This window comes from Mustela nivalis (assembly GCF_964662115.1).
Source record: "Mustela nivalis genome assembly, chromosome: 2".
Classification (NCBI taxonomy): Eukaryota; Metazoa; Chordata; class Mammalia; order Carnivora; family Mustelidae; genus Mustela; species Mustela nivalis.
Window position 1 is genome coordinate 83,037,775 of NC_139021.1, and position 27,358 is coordinate 83,065,132.

General features: G+C 38.0%; 1 long non-coding RNA gene across 1 annotated transcript in view; it reads left to right on the forward strand.

Moving 5' to 3' along the window:
• The window catches only part of LOC309858904, a 35,661-nt gene extending 14,030 nt beyond the window's left edge, over positions 1–21,631 (forward strand). Inside the window, exons 2-4 of the long non-coding RNA XR_014308426.1 lie at positions 13,890–13,966; positions 14,164–14,248; positions 21,380–21,631. This is a non-coding gene — a long non-coding RNA (uncharacterized lncRNA). The remainder of the gene's footprint in view (positions 1–13,889; positions 13,967–14,163; positions 14,249–21,379) is intronic.
• The last annotated feature ends 5,727 nt before the right edge of the window (positions 21,632–27,358 follow it).

Genomic DNA, 27,358 nt, shown 5'->3' on the forward strand with positions numbered 1-27,358 from the left:
ATCAGAGGTCATAAAACAAATTGGAAATAAAGTGACTTCCTTGTTGCATAACTTTCTATATGGAACATACACTTTCAGAGCCAACCATATTATTAGATACAGTATCCTTATTTTATCTAGTACCAGGTTTTTTTCAGATCTATTTTGTAGGACCTTTAAGGTTGGAAAAATGTTTTTACATGTTTTATGGACTAGTAAGAAATCATATTTTTTCTTTTTTTTTTTTAAGATTTTATTTATTTACTTGAGAGAGAGACAGTGAGAGAGAGCATGAATGAGGAGAAGGTCAGAGAGAGAAGCAGACTCCCCATGGAGCTGGGAGTCTGATGCGGGACTCGATCCCGGGACTCCAGAATCATGACCCGAGCCGAAGGCAGTCGTCCAACCAACTGAGCCACCCAGGCGTCCCAAGAAATCATATTTTTAATGAAAGTAATTTTGTATAAAAAAAGTAACATGTAAAATAGACTTTGATGATCAACTGAAGGGAGGGTATTGTGGTCCTTTAACACATTTGTAGACTCTGTTCATCTATTTTTATTACAACTGTCCCTCTTCCTCTCCTTTCCCTCTTTCTTTGCCTCTCTGTTTTCTGTTCTTTTTGTATCTTCATATAATCAAGTGAAGTTATATGTGAGCTGTGTTGACCTGGCTCATGTAAGTAATATTCTATTTAGAAATTTTGTCTTCTAATTGTCCTGGTTACCAAGTAAAATTATCTTTAAACCCCAATGATAATTTCCTTCACAGAAAAGTTACTAAAATAAAAAAAAAAACTAAGTAATAGAAAATTAATAATACTATTGTTAAAATAAATAGAGTATTTTTAAAAAAATTTTATTTTTCAGTTAAACATGCAGTGTAATATTAGTTTCAAGTATACAATTTAGTGATTCACCACTTCATACATCACCTGGTGCTCAGCACAAATGCCCTTCTGGATCCCCATCAGCCATCCTCCCACCCATCTCCCTTTTGGTAACCAGCAGTTTGTTCTTTATAGTTAAGAGTTGGCTTCTTGGTTTGCCGAGAGTATTTTTAATAAAAATACAAACCTGGAATTTTAGTAAAGAAGTAACATCAATTTTTTTTAAATAGTGACTTTGGAATAGACTATTAAGTCTAACTCTAATTCATGAATAAACAAAAATATAGATCAATTGAATTCAAATTCAACAAAATCAATCTCCTTAAATTCTTCCTGCTTTTTGAGTCTGTCACTGTTCTGCATGGTTCTGAAAATACAAAAGTTTAAGTTTTTGTTTTTTGGTTTTTTGTTTTGTTTTGTTTTGTTCTTTAAGTAGGCTTCACACCCAATGTGGGGCCTGAATTCACAACCCTGAGATTAAGAATCACATGCTTGGGGCACCTGGGTGGCTCAGCCTCTTAAGTGCCTGCCCTGGGCTTAGGTCATCATGCCAGAGTCCTGGGATCCAGTCCCTTGGAACCCCAGCTTCTCCCTCTCCCCTTTGTTCCTGCTCTCCCTCACTAGCTCTCTCTCTCTCTTGCTCTCTCTCTCTCAATTAAATAAATAAAATCTCTAAAATTTAAAAAAAAAAATCGCATGCTCTTTTAACTGAGCCATCCAGAAGTTTCAATTTCATAACCAAGAGAAGGTCTAATGAGACTGAAGCATCTCTTCCCTGGGAGCCAGGAAGGCTGGGTTCTAAATGCTGTATAAACCAGGATCCCCTTTTATGTGGCTGTAGCTTTGGGGGATCTTGGTTAATAGAGAAAGAAGTGGACACAAGGTCTGGATCACAGAAACATAGGAAACTTCTGTGATGTCATTTTTCTAGCCAGCATCATGGGGACAAGGTATTTTGTTTGTTTAAAAGATTTTAACCCACTAATCCATGCAGGTGCCTCCCCTTTTCAAAGATTTTTTTTTTGTTGTTTATTTGACAGACAGATCACACGCAGGCAGAGAGAGAGGAAGGGAAACAGGCTCCCATTTGAGCAGAAAGCCCAATGTGGGGCTTGATCCCAGGACCCTGGGATCATGACCTGAGCTGAAGGCAGAGGCTTGTTTAAAAGATTTTATCATTTATTTAGAGAGAGAACATATGAGTGGGAGGAAGGGCATAGGAGGGAGAGGGAGAGAGAGACTCTCCAGCACACTCCATACTGAATGTGGAGCCCAATGTCCCAATGTGGGACTTGAACTCACAACCCTATGAAAATGACTGCACCAAAATCAAGAGTCAGCGGTTTAACTGACTGGACCACACTGGTGCTCCTCATGGAGATAAGGTTTTGATGGTCTCCCAACGTTAGTCAAGTAAATAGTTTTGGCCATGGCTATATAGTCACTCACCACAATATTCCCTCATCTTTTTCTAGTCTAGACTTTCTTTGCCCTCCCTGCATTGGCCTCTCATTGCCACAACAACTCACATCTGAATAGAAGCGACTTGAGCATTATTAAGAGAAAACACAAGTGTAACTTTAATTGCCAACTCTGCTTTGGACAACTCATCCCGTAATTTTCTTGTGAGTTCTTGTCATCAACATCTAGAGCAGAAATGTTTACAGTAGATCTGGTCTTATTCCCACTTTGGAACCAAGGGAGGTTACACTGGCTATCTTAACCTTCAATCCCCCATACTCAGAATCTAAGAGACATGCAAAGTCTGAACATGCACAGGTAAAGGCATGATCTTCTACAACAAAACAAGGTACAGGTTATCAGCAGTTCGTCCTATTCAGTAAAGAAAAAAATACAGAAAAATGAAATGCTAACCTATGCCTACTGCTCAAGAACAGAGAAGTAAGTAATACTCAGGCATGTGTTGGTTAGCATGGCTCCACATCGTTAAGCCCAGATCACTACCAATTCTGGCCAAAGTTCCTTTACCAGTCCCCTCTTTGCCACTTGTTCTACAGTTAACTTGAACCATGTCCGCTCATCTTGTGGATTCTACTCCACTTATGTGACCATGAGGGAGGTACCCTCAGTGTTTTGTGTATCTCACTCTTCATATTCATGCAGCTCTTACATGAGGGGGATTTCCTGGGGAACGAGAAATGATGCAATAGCTCTGTCTTCTAGGATCTATTACTTCTAGAAACTGGCATCTCTCTTTCTGACCAGGAGCTGATCTTCATGCACGTAGTACAAATCACCACCAAGCATGGTCTGTGTTTTTAAAATCAATGACTCCATTAATTCCACAAACACTGCATACATACTTTCTAAATGTCTGCAGGTGTGATCTGTATAGCAGTCTGCAGGATGTGAGAGCATAGTGGTACCTTAAGTGAGTCCAGACTTTAGGACTCACTCAAGCCATGATTAAGTGGGTGATTTCATTCTGGACTGGAATTCTGGGTGTTTCCCCTTGGGAATGTTGTTTCTGTGAACAACATCGCTTGAGCTCAGTTTCTTCACCTAAAAATAAATTGGAGATACTACAGCCTCTTTGTGTGATGGCTGTGAAACTGCTATGAAAATTATGGTACATAATCTATCTGTCTATTGATGTATCGATCTATGATGTATCGATAAATCGATCTATTGATGTATCTACCAGGGGCCAGGTTTAGTTGTGTGTGGTAACCTGGCCCCTGATAGATGAGCATAAAAGATGGAGGATGTGTGAATCATTCCTTCAAAATGCTTTAAGTCTAGTGTAGCAAACCCACATAAATACCAGTAACAGGATGAAAAATTCATTAGTGGTATTTGTATGATAGAATCAGGATTTATAGTAGTGCATAATTAACTCTCTGGAATCAGGGATGGCTTTGTAGAGTTTGTTTGTAGAGTTTGTTTGATGAGTTTTCCTAAAAAATTAGTAGGAATTCCTCAGGCAAGCAGAGAGGGAAGTGCAGTCCAGGCAGAGCCAGCAGAATTTGTAAGAGAGAAGAGGCAAGAAATAGTACACCATATTTGCTTAACTATATGAAATTATATTTCACAAGAAGATAAGGATATAAGAACAAGAGAATTGTCAAAACTATAAATAAACTCAAGACAGCTAGTGAAAAATGGGTCTACTAAATCTTTGTTGTTGTAACATGTATGTTTCTGGTATTGATATGACTGAATTCTGTTCCATGGCCCTTGCTCCCCATTACCATCAGTCCTCCTGTAGATTGGCTCCCTGGGCTTCCATCATTCAAAGAAAATGTAGAAAGCAGGTCCTGAAGTGCCAAGAGGCCCCATGTTCACCTCTCATCTCCTCCTCCCAAATCACTTTGGCACCAGGAGCTCCCTTTGAAGTATGAGAGAGTACTGGGCCCTGTTCCAGAGGCTGCTGATTTCCTTTTTCCTAATTAAGTTTCCAAGTTCCTTGAGAAAGAGTATAATAGCAAACTGAGGTGATTAATGCATGCCTCAGAAAATATGAAGGTGTGGAAGACAGTGGAAATGGGAACTCCCTATTATTTATCTAATAAAACTGGAAGTAATTGAAAAACTTAATGGCTTTACATTTCAACTTAACTTCATAAATTATATGTAGATTTAAATTGTTCTTAATTATTCTGATAAAAATATATGAATAAACATAAAAATTAAAATAGGAAATACTGGACTAATTCCCTTTTCTCTTATACTTGAGCTTATATACATTTAAAAAATAAAAACTCAAACAAAAATAAATAAATAAATAAATAAATAAATAAACAAAACCACCAAACTCTCTTCCAGAATTATAATAGGTATTTAATGTTTTAATGGTTCTGCTGCTTCCAAAATGCCCTAGTGCATGTTATAGATAAATTGTGGAAACATAATAAAATAAACCACTTTTCAGGAAGAATAAAGATGTGATAATCTTTTACATAAAAAAATCTCAGAAGAATTTGAATTCAATTGAATTAAATTGAATCATGACAAATTTTTTAAGGTGATGATAATCAGACTTTTGTGAGTAAAACTTTCACCAAAATATATAGATATTATTTTGGACATTGGGCAAATATTAAGGAATTGCATAAATATATTCAAAATGTACAGAAGATTGATGTGAATAATTAAATTAAAGAGCATAAAAAGACTAACAAGATAATTCCTCTACTCCAATGCAGTTTTTATTTTCTAAATTTATCAAGGTTAGGTCTAACTCTGTTTCACATAGGAACAAGAACAAAAAGAATTGTAGTCTCTCATGAAATAATTCTCAAAAGGCAGATTCAGATGGGACACTTGGTTCATTTTACCATGCAGGAGACATGCAATGGATATTAAAGGTTCCCCAATAACTCAAAAGTTCCTGGACTTGATTCCTGAGCAAATGTTCCATAGTGTATTCGACACAAGTATGTTTTTGAATAGGCAAGTTATACACGAAATGGACATGTGCCTTATTCACATGGGTTCCAGTTCTAGTTGAGCAGGATGTCATTGAGTCCAAGGGCACAGAGGTCAATTGGACTCTGTTTTTTGCAATAAAGGATTGGGTTTCCTGCTTCTGGGGAGTACTGTCTTCTCTGAATCAAGAAAATAAGGAGTTGACAGCTTTTTTCATAGGTGATAGGCATATGTCCAGGAAATACTTTGTAGAGAGGAAGAGGATCTGGCCAGAGTGGGAATGAGGCAAATCAAGAATTGTCACTGCCATGGTTCGGGGATCAACAGTGGGAATAGAGATAAGCTCTAGACTCCTGAGTGTTGGGTTGCACTGGAACCCTGAACTGTATTGATAATCAAAATTAGCTGAAGCCCTGCAGGTACCTAATTATACCAAAGTGTTCTTGCCAAATCATCCTCAGGGATAGTTATGCTTCCAAGTGTGTCAGAAACATAGGTGTAAAGACCTGGGAGAAATGCAGAATGTGGAGAAGAGGACAATGATCTTCACTCAGGAACACTGTATTGATGACCATGCAATTAGCCACTACTTGGGATCAGGACAGATTTACTCACTCTTGGCCAATAATGAAAGGGTATGTCAACACTTAAAAAAATAGGAATTGTCTATTGTTGTGTTTTCCAAAAAGGTGAGTAAATTCAGATGAAACCAATGAGTGAAATGGACTTGTATTTTGAAATTTTAAAAACAAAAACCCAAGTATACTACTTAGCTTGAGCTGAAAGAACACTGTAAAAATCGTTGAAGGTGCCTGTACCATGGAACAAATTATTGACAAAATTTCACCATTAAGAAACCTTGAGTAGTAGTCAAATTTTATTATATTGGTAACAACTACAATATATCCAAGGTGATTAATTCAGGTGTGTATTGTTGAGAAAGACGAATTTTAAAGATATCCTACTTGTTTCTAGACTTATGCAGGATTTTTTGGAATGATTTATTTACTAAAAGTACCTCAATTAAATATGTAAACACATATGTGACTATGTACCTCCCCATCCAGACTCTCCTATATTAAATATCTATATGAAGTGCTAGAAATTTTGAAAGCAGAAAGAGAAATGCCCTTTTTATTTGTTAAAATTGGATACCCCATTTTTCAGTTGGTGCCTTCTGTTCCCTTTACAGATAAATCTTTTCTAGTTACTCATTCAGTTGTTCTTCCCAGCACTCCACTCACATAAGCGACATGGGAATTACTCTCTTCTTGAAAAGCCTGAAACTATAATTCCCAAGCACAATCTCTAAAGTCAGAGAGTGCAGTTGGTACCCTCACTACTTGATCAAAATGAAAACAATACATTTGAAAGGGTGTAGAGGTCAAAATACATTCCCTATGTTGTTGATCATCTGGGGATGAACACACTGATCAGACAGACAGGTGTGGTGAAGGCGAGCTCCCCTGCCTCCAGAAGTAATAAGCCACAAAAGGAAAGCATTCTTTATCAGTAGTGGGAAAGAAATAGATTAGTTAGGGCTCATGTAAGCCTGAAAATCAAATATGGTACGACAGAGAATTAATATTATACACAATTAATGGGAAAACCTGGTAATGAAACAGAGCTGATAGCTAGTCACAATGAGATGGTTTAGGATACTGAATATTGATACCAAATAACCAGACTATACTCTGGGATTGGAGTTAAAATCTATTTCAGGCCCTACTGTAACAGTACAAAAGGAAATTATATTTCTGAAGAACTAATATTATGTCATTATTTGTCTACTTGGATTCTTTAAGGAACCACTTGAATTATTACATTTTGGGACACAGAGAAACAAAGATAAACTTCTGAAAGGACTGTATGGTTTTCTGTTGGAAAGTATGGAACATGGTTAGTCAATAATCACTCCTGAATCTGATTTTTAAAAGCAAAAAGGTTTTACTTCAATTCTGAAATTAGCATCATTGCAACATATAGACTTTGTACTAAGCATATGACTACTATGAAGATAACACAAGTCGAGACAAACATTTGGTCTACAAGGAAACATCAAGAGAGCTTGGGCAATATCAGGGTCTGGATCTGACATTTAAAAGCTCCCATGTGTATGTAGAACTAAGACTTTTCAGGTTCATTTTTCTAGTTAATTTTCTCCAACCTCTATACTTTTTATTTCTGATCATAGCAAGAGGCAGATGCCAAATCTTATAAGAAAGGCTGTTCACAGGGTATTTCTAGCCTGTCTGAAAATAGGAAGTGCTAGAAATTTCATAAGGAAGTCAGTTCTTGTTAGCTTTCAGATTCAATTTTTGCAGACCAAAGTGATTTGGATAATTAAAGCCTGGGATAAAACAATAAAATCATAATTATTAGCAAAGGTGGCACTAATCAATGTGATGAGGCAGTAAAGTGTAATGAAAGACCACTGACCATGGATTAAGAAACCAGGAATTTCCTTTAAGTCTGAAATTTGCCATGAGATCTGGGACAAATCATTTAACTTCTTTTAGGCACAATTTTGCAATCTTTAAGATGAAAAGTTTAGACTAAACCAGTGGTTCATATATTTAACTGCATGGTAGCTTATTCAAAATAAATATTATGTGGACATCAAGTAGTAAAAATGGATAAAAATGGAAGCACTCTTTGAAGAGAGGACAGTTGTTACATACTATGTGTTCATTAAATTCTTGAATGACTCTCAAACTCCTTTAAGAGGCAAGTGGGAAACCCCACAGAGTATTCCAGTTAAATTATTTATGAAAATTTGGATAAGAAGTTAAGGCCTTTCTGATATAGAAATATCCAAAGGGAAATATAGAGAAACCTTGGGAAAATTACTGCTAAAATGGAGTATATGTATGATCTTTCTTAGATAACTAGAAGATTGCAGCCATTAGCATGCTTTGGTTGCCAGAAACAGAAAGCATGAGGCAAACTGATTTGAGCAAATTGAGTAATATACTGGTTAATGTAACTAAATCATAGAAGACCTAGCTTCAAGAAAGGCTTAATCCAGAAACGGATGCTGGATTTTGTCAAATGCTTTTCTGCATCAATTGAGAGGACCATGTGGTTCTTCTCTCTCCTCATATTAATTTGTTCTATCACATTGATTGATTTGCGAATGTTGAACCATCCTTGTAGTCCAGGGGTGAATCCCACCTGGTCATGGAGGATAATCTTTTTAAAGTGCTGTTGGATCCTGTTTGCCAGGAACTTGTTGAGAATCTTAGCATCCATATTCATGAGTGATATTGGTCTGAAATTCTCCTTTTTGGTAGGGTCTTTGCCTGGTTTGGGGATCAGGGTAATGCTGGCTTCATAGAAAGAGTCTGGAAATTTTCTTTCTGCTTCATTTTTTTGAAAATTCAGCTTCAGGAGAATAGGTGTTATTTATTCTTTGAAAGTTTGGTAGAATTCCCCAGGGAATCCGTCAGGTCCTGGGCTCTTGTTTTTTGGGAGGTTTTTGATCACTGCTTCAATCTCTTACTAGATATCTGTCTATTCAGGTTGTCAATGTCTTCCTGGTTCAATTTTGGGAGTTTATAGTTTTCCAGGAATGTATCCATTTCATCTAGGTTGCTTATCTTATTGGCATATAACTGTTGATAATAACTTCTGCTGATTGTTTCTACTTCCTTGGTGTTAGTTGTGATCTCTCCCTTTTCATTCATAATTTTATGAATTTGGGGTTCCTCTCTTTTCTTTTGGATTAGTGTGGCCAATGGTTTATCGATCTTATTGATTCTTTCAAAAAACCAGCTTCTAGTTTCATTGATACGTTCTACTATATCTCTGGTTTCTACCTCATTGATCTCAGATCTAATCTTGATTATTTCCCTTCTTATATGTGGAGTTGGTTTGATTTGTTGTTGATTCTCCAGTTCTTTAAGGTGTAGAGACAGCTGCTGTGTTCTGGATTTTTCAATTTTTTTGAGAGAGGCTTGGATGGCTATGTATTTCCCCCTTAGGACTGCTTTTGCTGTATCCCATAGGTTTTGGACCGAAGTGTCTTCATTCTCATTGGTTTTCATGAATTGTTTCAGTTCTTCTTTGATCTCCTGGTTGATTCAAGCATTCTTAAGCAAGGTGGTTTTTATATTTCAGGTGTTTGAGTCCCTTCTGAACTTTTCTTTGTGATTGAGCTCCAGTTTCAAGGCATTGTGATCTGAGAATATGCAGGGAATCATCTCGGTCTTTTGGTATCGGTTGAGTCCTGATTTTTGACCCTGTATGTGGTCTTTTCTTGAGAAGGTTCCATGTGCACTTGAGAAGAATGAGTATTCTGTTGTTTTAGGGTGGAATGTTCTGTATATATCTATGAGGTCCATCTGACAAAATCCAGCGTTCGTTCCTGATTAAAACGCTTCAAAGTATAGGGATAGAGGGAACATTCCTGAACTTCATAAAATCTATCTATGAAAGACCCACAGCAAATAACATCCTCAATGCTAAAAAGCTTGCAGCCTTCCCGTTGAGATCAGGAACATGACAAGGATGCCCACTCTCACCACTCTTGTTCAACATAGTATTAGAAGTCCTAGCAATAGCAATCAGACAACAAAGAGAAATAAAAGGTATCCAAATTGGCAATGAAGAAGTCAAACTCTCTCTCTTAGGAGATGACATGATTCTTTATATGGAAAACCCAAAAGACTCCACCCCCAAACTACCAGAACTCATACAGCAATTCAGCAACATGGCAGGATACAAAGTCAATGTACAGAAGTCAGTGGCTTTCTTATACACTAACAATGAAAATACAGAAAGGGAAATTGGAGAATCGATTCCATTTACTATAGCACCAAGAACCATAAGATACCTGGGAATAAACCTAACCAAAGAGGTAAAGGATCTGCATTCGAGGAACTACAGAACACTCATGAAAGAAATTGAAGAAGACACAAGAAGATGGAAGACCATTCCATGCTCTTGGATCAGAAGAATAAACATTGTTAAAATGTCTATACTGGGGTGCCTGGGTGGCTCAGTGGGTTAGGTCGCTGCCTTCAGCTCAGGTCATGATCTCAAGGTCCTGGGATCGAGTCCCGCATCAGGCTCTTTGCTCAGCAGGGGGCCTGTTTCCCTCTCTGTCTCTCTCTCTCTCTCTCTCTCTGCCTGCCTCTCCGTCTACTTGTGAGCTCTCTCTGTCAAATAAATAAAATCTTAAAAAAAAGTCTATACTGCCTAGAGCAATCTACAGTTTTAATGCCATTCTGATCAAAATTCCACTGGTATTTTTCAAAGAGCTGGAGCAAATAATCCAAAAATTTGTATGGAATCAGAAGAGACCCCGAATCGCTAAGGAAATGTTGAAAAACAAAAATAAAACAGGGGGCATCATGTTACCTGATTTTAAGCTTACTATAAAGCTGTGATCACCAAGACAGCATGGTACTGGCATAAAAACAGACACATAGACTAGTGGAACAGAGTAGAGAGCCCAGATATGGACCCTCAACTCTATGGGCAAATAATCTTCGACAAAACAGGAAAAAATATACAGTGGAAAAAAGACAGTCTCTTCAATAAATGGTGCTGGGAAAACTAGACAGCTATATGTAGAAGAATGAAACTCGACCATTCTCTTACACCGTACACAAAGATAAACTCAAAATGGATAAAAGAGCTCAACGTGAGACAGGAATCCATCAGAATCCTAGAGGAGAACATAGGCAGTAATCTCTTCGATATCAGCCACAGCAACTTCTTTCAAGATATGTCTCCAAAGGCAAAGGAAACAAAAGTGAAAATAAACTTTTGGGACTTCATCAAAATCAAAAGCTTCTGCAGAGCAAAGGAAACAGTCAAGAAAACAAAGAGGCAACCCACGGAATGGGAGAAGATATTTGCAAATGACAGTACAGACAAAAGGTTGATATCTAGGATCTATAGAGAACTCCTCAAACTCAACACACACAAAACAGACAATCATAGCAAAAAATGGGCAGAAGATATGGGCACTTCTCCAGTCAAGACATACAAATGGTTATCAGACACATGAAAAAATGTTCATCATCACTAGCCCTCAGGGAGATTCAAATTAAAACCACATTGAGATATCACCTTACACCAGTTAGAATGGCCAAAATTAGCAAGACAGGAAACAACATGTGTTGGAGGGGTTGTGGAAAAGGGGAACCCTCTTCCACTGTTGGTGGGAATGCAAGTTGGTGCAGCCTCTTTGGAGAACAATGTGGAGATTCCTCAAGAAATTAAAAATAGAACTTCCCTATGACCCTGCAATTGCACTACTGGGTATTTACCCCAAAGATACAGATGTAGTGAAAAGAAGGTATACCCCAATGTTTATAGCAGCAATGGCCACGGTCGCCAAACTATGGAAAGAATGAAGATGCCCTTCAACGGATGAATGGATAAGGAAGATGTGGTCCATATACACTATGGAGTATTATGCCTCCATCAGAAAGGACGAATACCCAACTTTTGTAGCAACATGGACAGGACTGGAAGAAATTATGTTGAGTGAAATAAGTCAAGCAGAAAGAGTCAATTATCATATGGTTTCACTTACTTGTAGAGTATAACAAATAATACAGAGGACATGCGGAGATGGAGAAGAGAAGGGATTTGAGGGAAATTGGAGGGGGATATGAACCATGAGTGACTCTGGACTCTGAAAAACATCCTGAGGGTTTTGAAGGGGCGGGGGGTAGGAGGTTGGGGTACCAGGTGGTAGGTGTTATAGAGGGCACAGATTGCATGTAGCACTGGGTGTGGTGCAAAAATAATGAATACTGTTATGCTAAAAATAAATAAAAAATAAATTTAAAAATAAATTTAAAAAAAAAGATAGGCTTAATTCAGAGGTCCTGGTTGTTAAGCTTGTGCTTTCTTTTGTTGCATTTCCTTGACATTGGCTTCCTCTATGTATTTTCATGATCTGGACCAACTCCCTTCCTGGTAGTATCATAGCATCAGTTCAGATCTTAAATCTACACAGCACACCATGTAGAGAAAGAAACTACCTCTTTCTGGTAGTCTCCAAAGAAGAAGAGGCAGTTTCTTTTCCAGAGGTCCCTCAGTAAGCATCTCAGTCTCATTGGCCCAAATATTAACATGTTTTCAGTCATAGAAAATCCCAGAGAGATGGAGCATAGTGATGGAGCTAAGTCAAGGCTCACCCCTTTGGTGGCGCATGAAGGCAATCCCACCCAAAGGACACAGCTGGGAATTAATAGAGAAGAAAGAAAAGTCTTTCAACAAACATCCAGTCCAGTTTAGCTATTAACATCATTAATTTATGGCATCACCATGTTTCTCCATATAGATCAAGTGAAATATTTTTTGGAGGAAAAAAATGTATCCCCACACCTGAACATTATTCTCTCATGTCATCTTATTGAAAGTCAATATGGACCATGAGCCACTGAGTGGAAGGACAGGGTCTTAATTCAAACTACTTAGGAGCTAACTTGAGTGTATCAAAAATATACACAGACTACAAATTCACAGCATAAGTCTTTATTTGTTCTTTATTTACATAACATTCTAGCAAAGTACTTAGTATTATGAATGAATGGATTACATATTAAAGAGCTTTAAACTCATAATGTTAATAATGTATTGTTTTGATATTCTTCCTAAATAATTATGGGACCCTCATAATTTCATGTGAAGAAATCTGGGAGATAAAATTAGCGCTTACTGAAAAAAAGAGAAGTACATGGAGAATAAATGTTGGGATAAAAGAGCAGATTCACTGGCAAAGCTTCATAACAAGGAGCTTATTAACATCACACTCTGTCAATCACCTGTGTGGAGGAGAGAAAACACATGCTTGCCTCAGGAACAGCCCAGCAGAAGTCCAAGAGGCAGTTAGTAAACATACTCACTAATTCTAAGGACTAATCCCGCTTTATAGGAAACCCAATCAGCTTGCTCATGCCCTGAAGATGAACTAAATTGGGATTTTTAGTTACACTAAAAAAAAAAAAAAAAAAAAAAAAAAATCACGGGTTACTAAGACTTTATCCAAAGCACACATGCAAGAGATAACCCGTTGAAAACCTGCCTTTTTCTCTAAGTTTTATTAGGTGATGTGAGAAAGTCTAAGGGCGAGTTGAAATGTGAAGAACTTTATTTTCTTTTTTGCAAATATGATATGTTTGGTGTAGAATTCTACAGCAGAAATAAATATCTGGCTCCTTGAAGATATTAATTGGTCTTATTATGTAGGAGAATGGCAGGTACTGATATAGGAACTGTTGTTAAAAATCTATAGACAATGTACACAGTTCTTTGAATATGTAGTTCAAAATAGTGAGAAAGTCTTGAACTGCGTGGCGGCAGAATGCCGGAGGAATATACAGAAGCATTATGCCAGAGAGAGGGGAAATGGTCCTTGGTTAGAGAACTTTAGAGTCACTGGAGGGGCCAAAAAGTGCTCATGAGCATTGGGTACACCTTGGTGATAATAGGTGATGAGTAGGGGGCCTGGTGAAGCCCCCACAACAAACCTGCTCTTCCTCTAGAGAGGGATGTATTAAGCGGAGTTTTGGTCTTCTGACCTAGGAGGGATTTAAAGCTTTGCTAAGGCTTGCTAAGAGACTTTGCCCTATTTTAAGTGACTAAAATCCTGCACATTTCAATATTACAGCTTTATAAGCAGCAGCACAGGTAACATCAATGCAGGACGTGAGACCCTGGTTTCTCAGCTGGCTCCTTGACTGACCAGTGAGTGAGTTCCACAATTAAATCTTTCTGAGGCTTGGTTTTTCTGTCTGTGTAGTAAAGAGATCAATACACTGGCTGCAGAGTTTTCAAGCTTTTAAATGAAATGCATGTAGAGTATCTGACGGGATATCTGGTGAAGGGCTATTTGGAAAATGCTCATTTTCTTCCCTTTCCACCTGTATTTCATTCCAACATAGATTACTTTCTGATTTTGAGCCAGTGGTGCTGGGTTGAGAGGATTGAGAAATAAAGCTGAAGATAAAAGCAAAGCAAAGAGCCCAGGTGAGAGATTTATTATTTCATTTTTGGGGGATGGATTATTTGGATATTTCAGGACAAGAGAAAATCCCTGCTTTATGTTTGCTATAAATGAGATAGTTCTTGAGCCATAGGCTTTCTTCCTGGTTCATAAACCTCTTGGATGGCAGGCAGAAGAGCCGATCAGAGAGGATTTGGGGGTGACACCGAAGCCAGGAGGACAGCTTGAAGAGGAACATTTCAGGTTTGAGCAGTGGTTCATATTCTGTACATGCAGAAAGCACTACTCAAAAAGTTAAAACTGAATAACACTACAAAGAAGGGCCCCTTCAGGGTTGGATGGAGCATAAATTCCCATGTCTGCTTCGTCTGGTGCCAGATCCCTCAGTAGGGCATTTTGATTCATGCAGCAAAACAGGTACTAATCAGGAAGGTTAAAACTATCTTTATAAATTGTTATTTAAAGAAGGAAAAATTCTTATTTTATTTGGATTGGCCTAGGTTATAGACTGAATGTTTGTGTTCCTTCAAGATTCATGTGTTGAACCTGAAGTCCTCAGTGTGATATTTGGAGGCAGAGTATTAGGAGGAATTTAGGGGTGACCATGACCATGAGGGTAGGGTCATGGTTCAATGCGATTAGTGTCCTTATAAGAAGAGACTCCAGAGAGCATTCATTCTCTTTTCCCCCTTCACTCCCCATTTACCTCCCTTGCCCCCTACCCCATCTCTCTCTCTTTGTCCATGCACATGTGCTGAGGAAAAGCCATGTAAGAGCACAGCAAGAAGGCAGCAGTCTACTTGCCAAGAATTGAATCAGCTGGTGCCTTGATCTTGAACTTCCCATCTTTCAGACCCATGAAAAATAAATTTCTGTTTGTTTGTTTGTTTTGTAAAGATGTTATTTATTTGAAAGAGAGAGAGATCACAAATAGGCAGAGGCAGGCTGAGAGAGGGGGAAGCAGGCTTTCTACTGACCAGAGAGCCCGATGTGGGGGCTCCATCCCTGAGATCATGACCTGAGCTGAAGGCAGAGGCTTAACCCACTGAGCCACCCAGGCAACCCTTAATTCCTGTTTTTTAAGCCATCAGTCTGTGGTGTTTTGTTATAACAACTTAGGGAAACTAATACAGCCTATCTACTTTGAGAATTATAATAATAGGAAATCTCAATTTCTAAAATGTATGCTACAAAATTTGAACTATTCAGTTTTTTTGGAAATGTATAACAACCAGCTGTATGAGGTCCATTATATTCAAAGTCCTTAGCCTGACATGATCAGATCCCAAGTGACTTTCTAGCCCCATTTCTCCCTCCGTCCCCTCTGTGTTCCAGGCAAGCCAGGGTGCTCCCTCTCCTCCTCTCCCTCTTCATGTGTCCACTTGCTCCCTCTGTTCTCCATTAGCAATGCCTTTCTCTCATATCTGGCAATGCCAAGCCTATGCAATGCCCCCCCTTTTATAAAGCCCTTCTTTACCACCCCAAGAATGTTGGTAAAGAATGTAAGGATATTTTACATTCTTTATATGTATATGTATGTATATTTTACATGGGTGGGTAAACCCCACCTAAAGGTAAAATATCAGTCAGGTGTCTGCCTTCAGCACAGGTCATGATCCCAGAGTCTAGGGATCAAGTCTGCTCCCCATCCCCACTCCAGGATCTATCTACTCTCTCTCTCTCTCTCTCTCTCTCAAAAATAAATAAAATATTTAAAAAAAAAAAAGTCAGAAAAGAACAAACATTGATTTTGGGGTTTGCATTTCATTCCAGCTTTTCTAGTCTAATGTTCCATGGTGATAGGTTCATCTTTCTGTGAAAAAAATCTTGTCTAGCTTGATAAAGGTTAAATGATGTACATTCCTTGTGCTGCACACAATATATGCCAATTAGGAGGGGCTCAACAAATAAATACTATTCCTTTCTTTGCTTTTTTCCCCTGAAGTCTTACCTTGGAAAAACATTTCAAATGCTTGCTTTCCAATTCCTTAACTCCTTCTTAGAAGAATACCAATGTATTAACTCTCACCACCCCCTGCAGGAAAAAACAAACAAACAAACAAACAAACAAAAAACAAAACACCCAGGAAAACAAGACAAACTAAGGAAATTTCCTGCTGGACAAATATTGTCCCTGAACTAAGAGACAGAGAGGGAAGGAGAAGTTGGAGATAAACACTAGAGTAGAGTTATCAGCAGAACAGGGGAGGGTGTCTGTGACTAGGTCATGTGTCCCCAATGTAATAAGGGAGCAGAAAGTCGGAAGCTTACTGGCAGAACAAGAAAAATGAAGCAAGCACATAGAGAGAAGCTAAGAAACCAAGAGACAGAAGAGGCAGAGAGGCTGGTCCCCAAAGCCGACTTGCAACTTATATCTGCTCTTCACTCAATCATTGATTTATCCAATTATTCTACACATATTTACTATGAACTTTCCATGAAGGAGTCTAGATGAGAAAGGGAAGATTAACAAACCTAGGAGCATATACAAGTTGAGATGTTGGTAAGTGATGTGCGCAAAGATAAAGTAGGGTAAAGCAAATAGGTACAAAGAATAGGATAAGTGTTACTGCAGAGCAGGTTTCAAGGAGGGCATCTCTGACAGGTGACACTGAGCAAAAGCCTGAATGGGGAAGCAGCAAGATGTAATACCTGGGAAGGAATATTCCCTTGTTTCAATGCTTCGAGGCAAGAGGGCGCTTAGCAAACTGGCATTAGAGCCAGGAGAATGACTAGACCTGGAGTCAGAGAAAAGAGACAATTCTCTGTGGTCATGGGGTCTGTGTCCTCAGAATGTTTTTTTTTTCCCCCTGACCCTGGGTTCTTATAAGACCAGTCTGATCCCTTCAATAGGAGACTTTATTGCTTTAATTGAGCAGATTTAAATAGAGTTTGGATCCTTGAAACAAAAGGTATTTCTGTGGAAACATATTTCTTTAAGCTTTTTCAGCTTTTTCGGTTTCTATTGTCCTGTGACTTTGTCTCAGTTCACAAGTGCTACTAGGCTTTGTTTGGGTTTGTTTTCCCATCTGGATAAGGCAGGAGGGCCAGGTGGGGATGGAGTTGGCTTGTTTTCTCTTCTCTGGTGAGTGAGCCTCTGATAAAACCCCAATAGTTTAGGCTCTGGTGATGGTTTCTCCTGAGGAAAGGGCTTTTCAAGAATAGAAAGTTCTGGCATATTTCAAAACAGTTTCTTTTTTTCTTCTCCTGATGGAAGCATGAGAGGTTATTTCTCTAGTCTTCACTGTGATAAACTGGTAGAGCTCCTGGAGTTAAAGCTCAAAAAAGTGTAGGGGTTTCTCATGATTAGGTCTCTCCAGAATTCTTAATTCTCACTTGGAGCCCCCAACATCTGTCAGTTATGGCTTAGATTTCCTATCCTGGAATTGGTTCCTGGTGGCTTCTGTTCCTGAGCTTCCACTCCACTAAACTGAGATTCTCAGCATGGCTAGTCTGTCTCTAGAAGCACAGGATAGAAGTTTGGCCTGTAACCTCAGTTCTCTGGTAAATCTAAGAAAAGTTGTTGATTTCCAGTTTCCTTAGCTCTTTTTTCTTCTGTAAATAGGACAGAAATGAAATGGACAAATTACTAGAAAGACACAAGCTACCAAAACTGACTCAAGAAGAAATAGAATATCTAAATAGACTTGCAACAAGTAAACAGATTGCATCAGTAATAAAAAAAAGTTTCAAAAAAAAAAAAAAAAAAAGCCCAGGGCTTGATGGTTTCACAAGTGAATTCCATCAAACTTTTAAAGAAGAATTAATACGAATACTTCTCAAACCCTTCCTAAAAATAGAAAGAACAATTTTAATTCATTCTTTGTGGTCAGTATTACCCTGATAACAAAATCAGACATCCATTTTAAGTTTGTATTTGTTTTAAAACTAGGTAAGAGGTATCTCCCTCTGGGTTCGAGTGAAATAGTCCTCCTTGGAGATCATATATATCAGCCTGTGTGCCTCTTCTGAGGACAATATTGTTGGGTTCAATGAGTAAGTAAAATCTATATAACATTTCTTTGGTTCATACATTTATGTTCTGAATTTTGCATGTGTATGTAGGGAAGAGAATGGCAAAAAATCTAAAGGTAAAAATTAAATAAATAAAAATAAAGAGTCCAGAGGACAGGTTTGTGATTTCATCTCATGGATGCCTCTTTGGACGTTTTTCAAAGCTCAACTCTATGTGTTTGATGCATATGTATTTGCTGCTCTCTTCAAGAGACCTTTAAAACTCTTCCCTAAAAGAAGGTGAGAATGTCAGAGAGAATGGGAGGAAGGTGAAAATTGGGTTTAGAGTAATAATTAAAAATTAAATCCCAGTGTCTATAACAGATAAAGTATTTTACAGGGTGATATTTTGAGTAATTGGATATGTAAGTTAAAATTTGGGGATTTTGAATGGGAAGGGGAATAAACTAAGTGAGCAAAATAAGTCAGCATTTACAGAAATCCCTTAGGGTATCCCCTTCCAAAGGTTAGAAATCTTAAAGATCAAAGAGAGAAGTTAATTTGATTTATTTCTAAAGTAGATATTATTATTTCTTTTTTCCTTTCTTGAACTCTTTAACTAGTAAGTGTTGCCTTTGGGCAAAGACAAGCTGTTTTCTTTTACCAAAAAGTGCAAGAAGTTTAAAAAAAATAACACTGGTTTCCTACTAGTCCTAATCAGTCAGATTTTATTTTTCTCATCCCAATCTTCGGCTTGTTCTTTCTTTCACTCGGTTTCTCCTTCTTCTTCTTAACTTTTCTTACCTCTTTTCTCTGAAACATGTCACAGCTTGCCAGCTATTATCACCTTCTGAGATGATCCCTGGCAAAAATGGTCTGAAACTTGGTAACCTAATAAGAATTCTCAAGGTGTTCTCAGGCCACTGTCCTTACCCATTATGCTGTCTGATTAGCAAGGCCATACTCAGGCACATGCTGGGCTCTCAGAAAAATAGGTCTTTACAGTGTGATATAATTAAGAGAGAACAGAACTTGGAGTCAGAAAACCCATGTTTGAACCCTATGTCTGTGACTTTACCAGTTATATGACCTGATAAAATCACAATCCCACTGAGTTTCATCTTCCTCTACTAAAAACTGGATATTAATGACATCTAACTCAGTGGGGGCTTTGGAGACTAAATGAGAGAATACAAAACTCTTGTATGAGACAGTTTTGTGCACCTACATAAAAAGGTGAATATCAATCATTGTAACATTAAGCTCTTCATGGGCTCTTCATTGGGATGGTGGAACCTAAATCTTCATTTCTGGTTTGAGAAGCAGAGGAAATAACAATAATAATACTAGTAATAATAATAATTTTCTTGATAACAATAGTGTCTACTGCTTTTTTAATAGCTTGCTTGCCCCACATGTTATGCCCTATATTTTACATATATTATATCAGTAAATCCTCAGGAGAATCCAATGAGGGTTCTCATAGAAGCTGAAGCTCAGAAAAGTTAGGGTTGCAAAGCCAATGCATTGTCAATTGAACCTGTATCTTCTCTGACACTGAAGCTTGTGTTTTAATAAGTATGTAACCTGTTTGCTGACAGCCATTCTGTTTTCTACCAGATGCACCTTTGAGATCTACTTCTGTCCATTGGCAGGAAAGCTGCACTCACCCTTACACATGCAGAAAGGAGAGTGGAAGGCTTGTTTAAGGGACAAAGACTAAAGAATACCCCTGTGCTGAGGAAGTGGTAGTGTCTCCTCAGACACAGAAGGGGGTAATCATTAGTAATAGCACCACCACATTTTGTCTGTTGGAGGCATGGGTCTTATCTTTAGGCTACCCCAGGTGAGAAAGCTAAAGTCAAGTGTGCCAAACTATGATAGCTGTCATTTTTGGTCTTCCTAGAACATTTTCCTATACCTTTTCTTCTGATTATGACATCCTTTTCTCTTTGCAGAATTCCTTCCCATTCCTTGAGGTTCTGATGGAGCTATCAAATGGAAGCAACCCAAATGTCCATTAATAGACGAATGGCTGGAAAAGTAGTATATGCATACAATGGAATATTATTCAGCCACAAAAAGAATGAAATTTTGCCATTTGCAAAACATGGATGGAATTAGAGTGCATTATATTAAGTAAAATAAGTCAGTCAGAGAAAGATAAATACCATATGATCTCACTCATGTGTAGAATCCAAGAAACAAAACAAATAAGCAAAAGAAAGAGACAAACCAAGAAACATACTTTTAATTATAGAGAACAAACATGGTTACTAGAGGGGAGGTCAGTGGTGGGGAGGTGTGATTGAAATAGCTGATGGGGATTAAAAAGTACACTTGCTATAATGTATAAGATTATTGAATCACTATATTGGGCACCTGGAACTAATATAGCACTGTATGTTAACTATACTAGAATTAAAATTTTAAAAAAGTAATTAAAAATGAGTATACAAGTTATAAGATGTTTCCACTCCAAGACAAAACAAATTTGTATTGTAAAGAAAGGACTGTATTTTCTCCCTGAACTTCTATAATTGCTACTTAAAAAAAAAAATTCAGCCATAGCTATTGGAGAAAAATACTCAAATGAGAACATATTTTAATATGTTAACCATCCAGATATAGATAAAGAATCTCTGTGTACTTCTTCTTACCACTAGCCTGAGGGTTATAGAGAAATCCTGCTTGAGAGGTATTTATTATTCTCCCCAGACCCCACGCCAAAAGCCATAGCAGAAAGCTTACAGATGTTTTAGAAAGTTATTTAGTGGTGATGGTGGGGGTTATAAGGATAAGTCTCAAAACTCTGCAGATGAGTTTTGATCTCATTTAAAGTACAGTCCAAACAGCAGCTTAGTGAATCACATCAAATTAACAACATGAGGCAACACAAGACCAATTTCTACATTTTAATTTTTCCTGCTCCCATGGTGAAATGCTATTAAAGAATGCTGTTAGAACCTAATGATGTAGATCTTGATGCTCTGGCCAGGTAAGACAGCAAGTCATGGGAGATTTTACTTTTTCTGAGAAAAATAGAGATTACAGAGTAGATTAGACTTAAAGAAGAGAACTCACACCATCACCTTCAGACTTTAGACTCATTGAATATATCAGAGATTTTGGTAAGCATATAACAATTTCAGGTTTCCATTTTGAATTCTTACTACTAACTGTATTTTCTGTTCTTAAAGGCTTCTTTGCTGACGTGGGCAGTTGCAGTGGGAATATCCATGAATTTGGTCAAAAGACAACTAGCTCCACGATATTCACCTCTTTGATCTTCACTCATTTCATTGATAAAATTACAAGTCACTTATCCAGTTTCACTAAACCAAATTTCTGCTAATACAAATACCAATTTGTATTGGTATTTCCCAAAGAATGGCACTTTGTATTCTTCTCACTTGTACAGAATCAGCTCATTCTTAACATTTCAGCATAGTTCTGGCATTTAATAAACATGAGTGGTTGTTTTCTTGGCCTAAGTGATCATGACAGTCTAGTTGATTTGTGTTCATAAAATATAAGAAATATACTTTTCTACCACTATTCCAAGGAGAGATGCTGACATGTAATTCATTGATTTGACTTATGACAAAACACATGAAAAAAAAATAGACTCAAGCATATTTAAGTACATTTATAAACGCTCAGTGAAATTTGATTGAAATGTATGGATTTTTGTATGCTAATATTTTAGTAAACACTATTATATATGCAGATATTCATTTCCAAAGTTAGACAGTCTACCCTATTATTTTAAAATCATTGGTAGAAGAGGATACCTATATAGTCTAGATATTTTTCCCATGACCTTTACACTGCTGAAGAAAGATAAGGATTTCTTCAAAATCTCAACCAGAAAGGGAAGGGTGAATAATAAAAAACTGATTAGAGCAAATCATCCATCAACTCTTCAGTTCTGGCCAAATCCTGACCAGTTAAAAACACGCTGCACAACTATGGATTTGGTAGATTTTATAGATTTGTAGAAGCTGTACATAAAATTGTTTATGTGAATGAGAATTTTCCATAGCTTAATTCATTTATATTTGTTTGTATAAATTGCATTTATAGTAAGTCACTTAAGTCTCATAGTAACTGGATGATGTAAATACTATTGTTATTATCATCGTCCAGATAACTTTACTAAAAGAGAAAAAAGACCTTTCAAAGTCGTAAGCTCCAAGATACAGAGCCAGACAATGAACCCAAGTCACAAAACTCTAGCACCACACTTGTGACCTTGAGGTCATGGAGCCTCTCACCTTGAGGAGGAGATCTAAGATTGACTTTGGAGGATCATAGTTTGTAAGTTGGATATGAATATTTTAGAATGATTTCCATTGAGTGCTGTATAAAGGGAGATACTATAGAGTCTTTTCTTTCTTCTAGGACATCCCTCGTGGTTGGGAAGAATACGGCTACATATAGAGGAGGTCACAGCAGTAAAGATTTGAGCTGCCTGGCTAAGGGGAAATGGGCTCAAATGAACAGAGTATTCTAGTGACACAGGAGGATCCTGGTGGGTAGAAGTATATGGTCTTAAATGTCAGTGAATGTAGGCCAGGGGCATAAATGTCTAGAGCCTAGAGATTATGCAAGAAATTGTGTCCCATTGGTCAGCCACAATGACAGAGAGTAAGTTCATGGGAAATAGATGTTACGTATTCATCTGCAAGAAGTCAGAGATTTTCTTCACCCATTAAGATCCAGAAGCAATCATCACATTCTGCTAGAGGGGACAGGTTGGGCCAGATGTCCAATAAGTGGATCTCAGGGCACCAATCAAGGGGATGGCCAGGCTTGTGAAGAAGCTGGTGGGTAAAGTGAAGTCAAGCTTTAGGAGGTCTAAAAGCCAATGGGATCAGGGGATTTAAAGTCATGTGGCATGGAGACTTGGATTCCCCTCAAATTTCACATGCATCATTCTGGGTGGTTTAACCAGTGTCACACGGGAGCCAATACCCATTAATGAATTCCTAGATGCAAACAAAAAAACCTGAAGCTCTGGAAAGCAGCCAGTGATCTGGCTCTACTGAAACCCTGCTTGCAACTTCTCTGATACTCCAGATGTGAGGCTAATACATGACCCGCAGATTCAGTACACAGGAATCACAATAAAGTGAATTGAAAGTGGGGAACAGAAAACCTAAGAGTATATGCTGCTTTACAGTTCTGAGCCTCAGGAAAGATGGCTGGAGCACAGCTGGACATGAGGACTACTAGAGACAGTGTGACTTTCCAGTTCTTTCTTTTCTTTGTCTTCTTTTTGCAGAAAGCAGGATCAAAAATAGCAACAAGCTCAGCAAACAGCATCCACAGCTGCTAAGGAAAGCACAGCCTTAATTCAAATGCACTGTATAAAGGACAGCTGCTCACACTGGTCTTTCCAGCCTTCCTCGCCCACATATTTAGCAACAGAGTCAGTGGCAGTATCTTTGAATATAAAAGACACTGATAGATATCTGGGATTGCTCCAATTCAGTTACATTTTCCTTAAGGAAAATGTACTGGGTCCTTTACCATTATGCCCGAACATAATTCTCTCTAGTTGTCCCAGATTTCTTTTTGTTTTAATGTGGACTGCCTCGGTCTTTAAAATAGAAAGAGATAGGGCTGTTAAAATAGAGAGAAGTCAGAGCACTAAAAATTGAGGTCTTGGAGCGTGCCTTGGTGGTTCAGTGGTTTAAGCCATTGACTCTTGGTTTCAAGTCATGATCTTGAGGTCATGAGGTGGAGCCCCCTGTCAGGCTGAGCAGGGAGTCTTAGATTCTATCTGCCTCCTTTCTGTGCCTCTCTCCCTACTTGTGCACTCCCTCCCTATCTAAAAATAAATAAATAAATTTTTATTTAAAATATATATATATATTTTTTAAATTTTTTATTTTTTATAAACATATATTTTTATCCCCAGGGGTACAGGTCTGTGAATCACCAGGTTTACACACTTCACGGCACTCACCAAAGCACATACCCTCCCCAATGTCCATAATCCCACCCTCTTCTCCCAAACCCTCTCCCCCCAGCAACCCTCAGTTTGTTTTGTGAGATTAAGAGTCACTTATGGTTTGTCTCCCTCCCAATCCCATCTTGTTTCTTTTATTCTTCTCCTACCCACTTAAGCCTCCATGTTGCATCACCACTTCCTCATATCAGGGAGATCATATGATAGTTGTCTTTCTCTGCTTGACTTATTTGGCTAAGCATGATTCGCTCTAGTTCCATCCATGTTGTCGCAAATAGCAAGATTTCATTTCTTTTGATGGCTGCATAGTATTCCATTGTGTATATATACCACCTCTTCTTGATCCATTCATCTGTTGATGGACATCTAGGTTCTTTCCATAGTTTGGCTATTGTGGACATTGCTGCTATAAACATTCGGGTGCATGTGCCCCTTTGGATCACTACGTTTGTATCTTTAGGGTAAATACCCAATAGTGCAATTGCTGGGTCATAGGGTAGCTCTATTTTCAACATTCTGAGGAACCTCCATGCTGTTTTCCAGAGTGGTTGCACCAGCTTGCATTCCCACCAACAATGTAGGAGGGTTCCCCTTTCTCCACATCCTCGCCAGCATCTGTCATTTCCTGACTTGTTGATTTTAGCCATTCTGACTGGTGTGAGGTGATATCTCATTGTGGTTTTGATTTGTATTTCCCTGATGCCGAGTGATATGGAGCACTTTTTCATGTGTCTGTTGGCCATCTGGATGTCTTCTTTGCAGAAATGTCTGTTCATGTCCTCTGCCCATTTCTTGATTGGATTATTTGTTCTTTGGGGGTTGAGTTTGATAAGTTCTTTATAGATTCTGGACACTAGTCCTTTATCTGATATGTTGTTTGCAAATATCTTCTCCCATTCTGTCAGTTGTCTTTTGATTTTGTTAACTGTTTCCTTTGCTGTGCAAAAGCTTTTGATCTTGATGAAATCCCAATAGTTCATTTTTGCCCTTGCTTCCCTTGCCTTTTGCGTTGTTCCTAGGAAGATGTTGCTGTGGCAGAGGTCGAAGAGGTTACTGCCTGCGTTCTCCTCAAGGATTTTGATGGATTCCTTTCGCACATTGAGGTCCTTCATCCATTTTGAGTCTATTTTTGTGTGTGGTGTAAGGAAATGGTCCAATTTCATTTTTCTGCATGTGGCTGTCCAATTTTCCCAGCACCATTTATTGAAGAGGCTGTCTTTTTTCCATTGGACATTCTTTCCTGCTTTGTCGAAGATGAGTTGACCATAGATTTGAGGGTCTATTTCTGGGCTCTCTATTCTGTTCCATTGATCTATGTGTCTGTTTTTGTGCCAGTACCATGCTGTCTTGATGATGACAGCTTTGTAATAGGGCTTGAAGTCCGGAATTGTGATGCCACCAACGTTGGCTTTCTTTTTCAATATCCCTTTGGCTATTCGAGGTCTTTTCTGGTTCCATATAAATTTTAGCATTATTTGTTCCATTTCTTTGAAAAAGATGGATGGTACTTTGATAGGAATTGCATTAAATGTGTAGATTGCTTTAGGTAGCATAGACATTTTCACAATATTTATTCTTCTAATCCAGGAGCATGGAACATTTTTCCATTTCTTTGTGTCTTCCTCAATTTCTTTCATGAGTACTTTATAGTTTTCTGAGTATAGATTCTGTGTCTCTTTGGTTAGGTTTATTCCTAGGTATCTTATGGTTTTGGATGCAATTGTAAATGGGATTGACTCCTTAATATCTCTTTCTTCTGTATTGCTGTTGGTGTAGAGAAATGCAACTGATTTCTGTGCATTGATTTTATATCCTGACACTTTACTGAATTCCTGTATAAGTTCTAGCAGTTTTGGAGTGGAGTCTTTTGGGTTTTCCACATATAGTATCATATCATCTGCGAAGAGTGATAATTTGACTTCTTCTTTGCAGATTTGGATGCCTTTAATTTCCTTTTGTTGTCTGATTGCTGAGGCTAGGACCTCTAGTACTATGTTGAATAGCAGTGGTGATCATGGACATCCCTGCCGTGTTCCTGACCTTAGTGGAAAAGCTTTCAGTTTTTCTCCATTGAGAATGATATTTGCGGTGGGTTTTTCATAGATGGCTTTGATGATATTGAGGTATGTGCCCTCTATCCCTACACTTTGAAGAGTTTTGATCAGGAAGGGATGCTGTACTTTGTCAAATGCTATTTCAGCTTCTATTGAGAGTATCATATGGTTCTTGTTCTTCCTTTTATTGATGTGTTGTATCACATTGACTGATTTGCGGATGTTGAACCAACCTTGCAGCCCTGGAATAAATCCCACTTGGTCGTGGTGAATAATTTTTTTAATGTACTGTTGAATCCTATTGGCTAGTATTTTGTTGAGTATTTTCGCATCTGTGTTCATCAAGGATATCGGTCTATAGCTCTCTTTTTTGGTGGGATCCTTGTCTGGTTTTGGGATCAAGGTGATGCTGGCCTCATAAAATTAGTTTGGAAGTTTTCCTTCCATTTCTATTTTTTGGAACAGTTTCAGGAGAATAGGAATTAGTTCTTCTTTAAATGTTTGGTAGAATTCCCCCGGGAAGCCGTCTGGACCTGGGCTTTTGTTTGTTTGGAGATTTTTAATGACTGTTTCAATCTCCTTACTGGTTATGGGTCTGTTCAGGCTTTCTATTTCTTCCTGGTTCAGTTGTGGTAGTTTATATGTTTCTAGGAATGCATCCATTTCTTCCAGATTGTCAAATTTATTGCCGTAGAGTTGCTCATAGTATGTTCTGATAATAGTTTGTATTTCTTTGGTGTTAGTTGTGATCTCTCCTCTTTCATTCATGATTTTATTTATTTGGGTCCTTTCTCTTTTCTTTTTGATAAGTCGGGCCAGGGGTTTATCAATTTTATTAATTCTTTCAAAGAACCAGCTCCTAGTTTCGTTGATTTGTTCTATTGTTTTTTTGGTTTCTATTTCATTGATTTCTGCTCTGATCTTTATGATTTCTCTTCTCCTGCTGGGCTTAGGGTTTCTTTCTTGTTCTTTCTCCAGCTCCTTTAGGTGTAGGGTTAGGTTGTGTACCTGAGACCTTTCTTGTTTCTTGAGAAAGGCTTGTACTGCTATATATTTTCCTCTCAGGACTGCCTTTGTTGTGTCCCACAGATTTTGAACCGTTGTATTTTCATTATCATTTGTTTCCATGATTTTTTTCAATTCTTCTT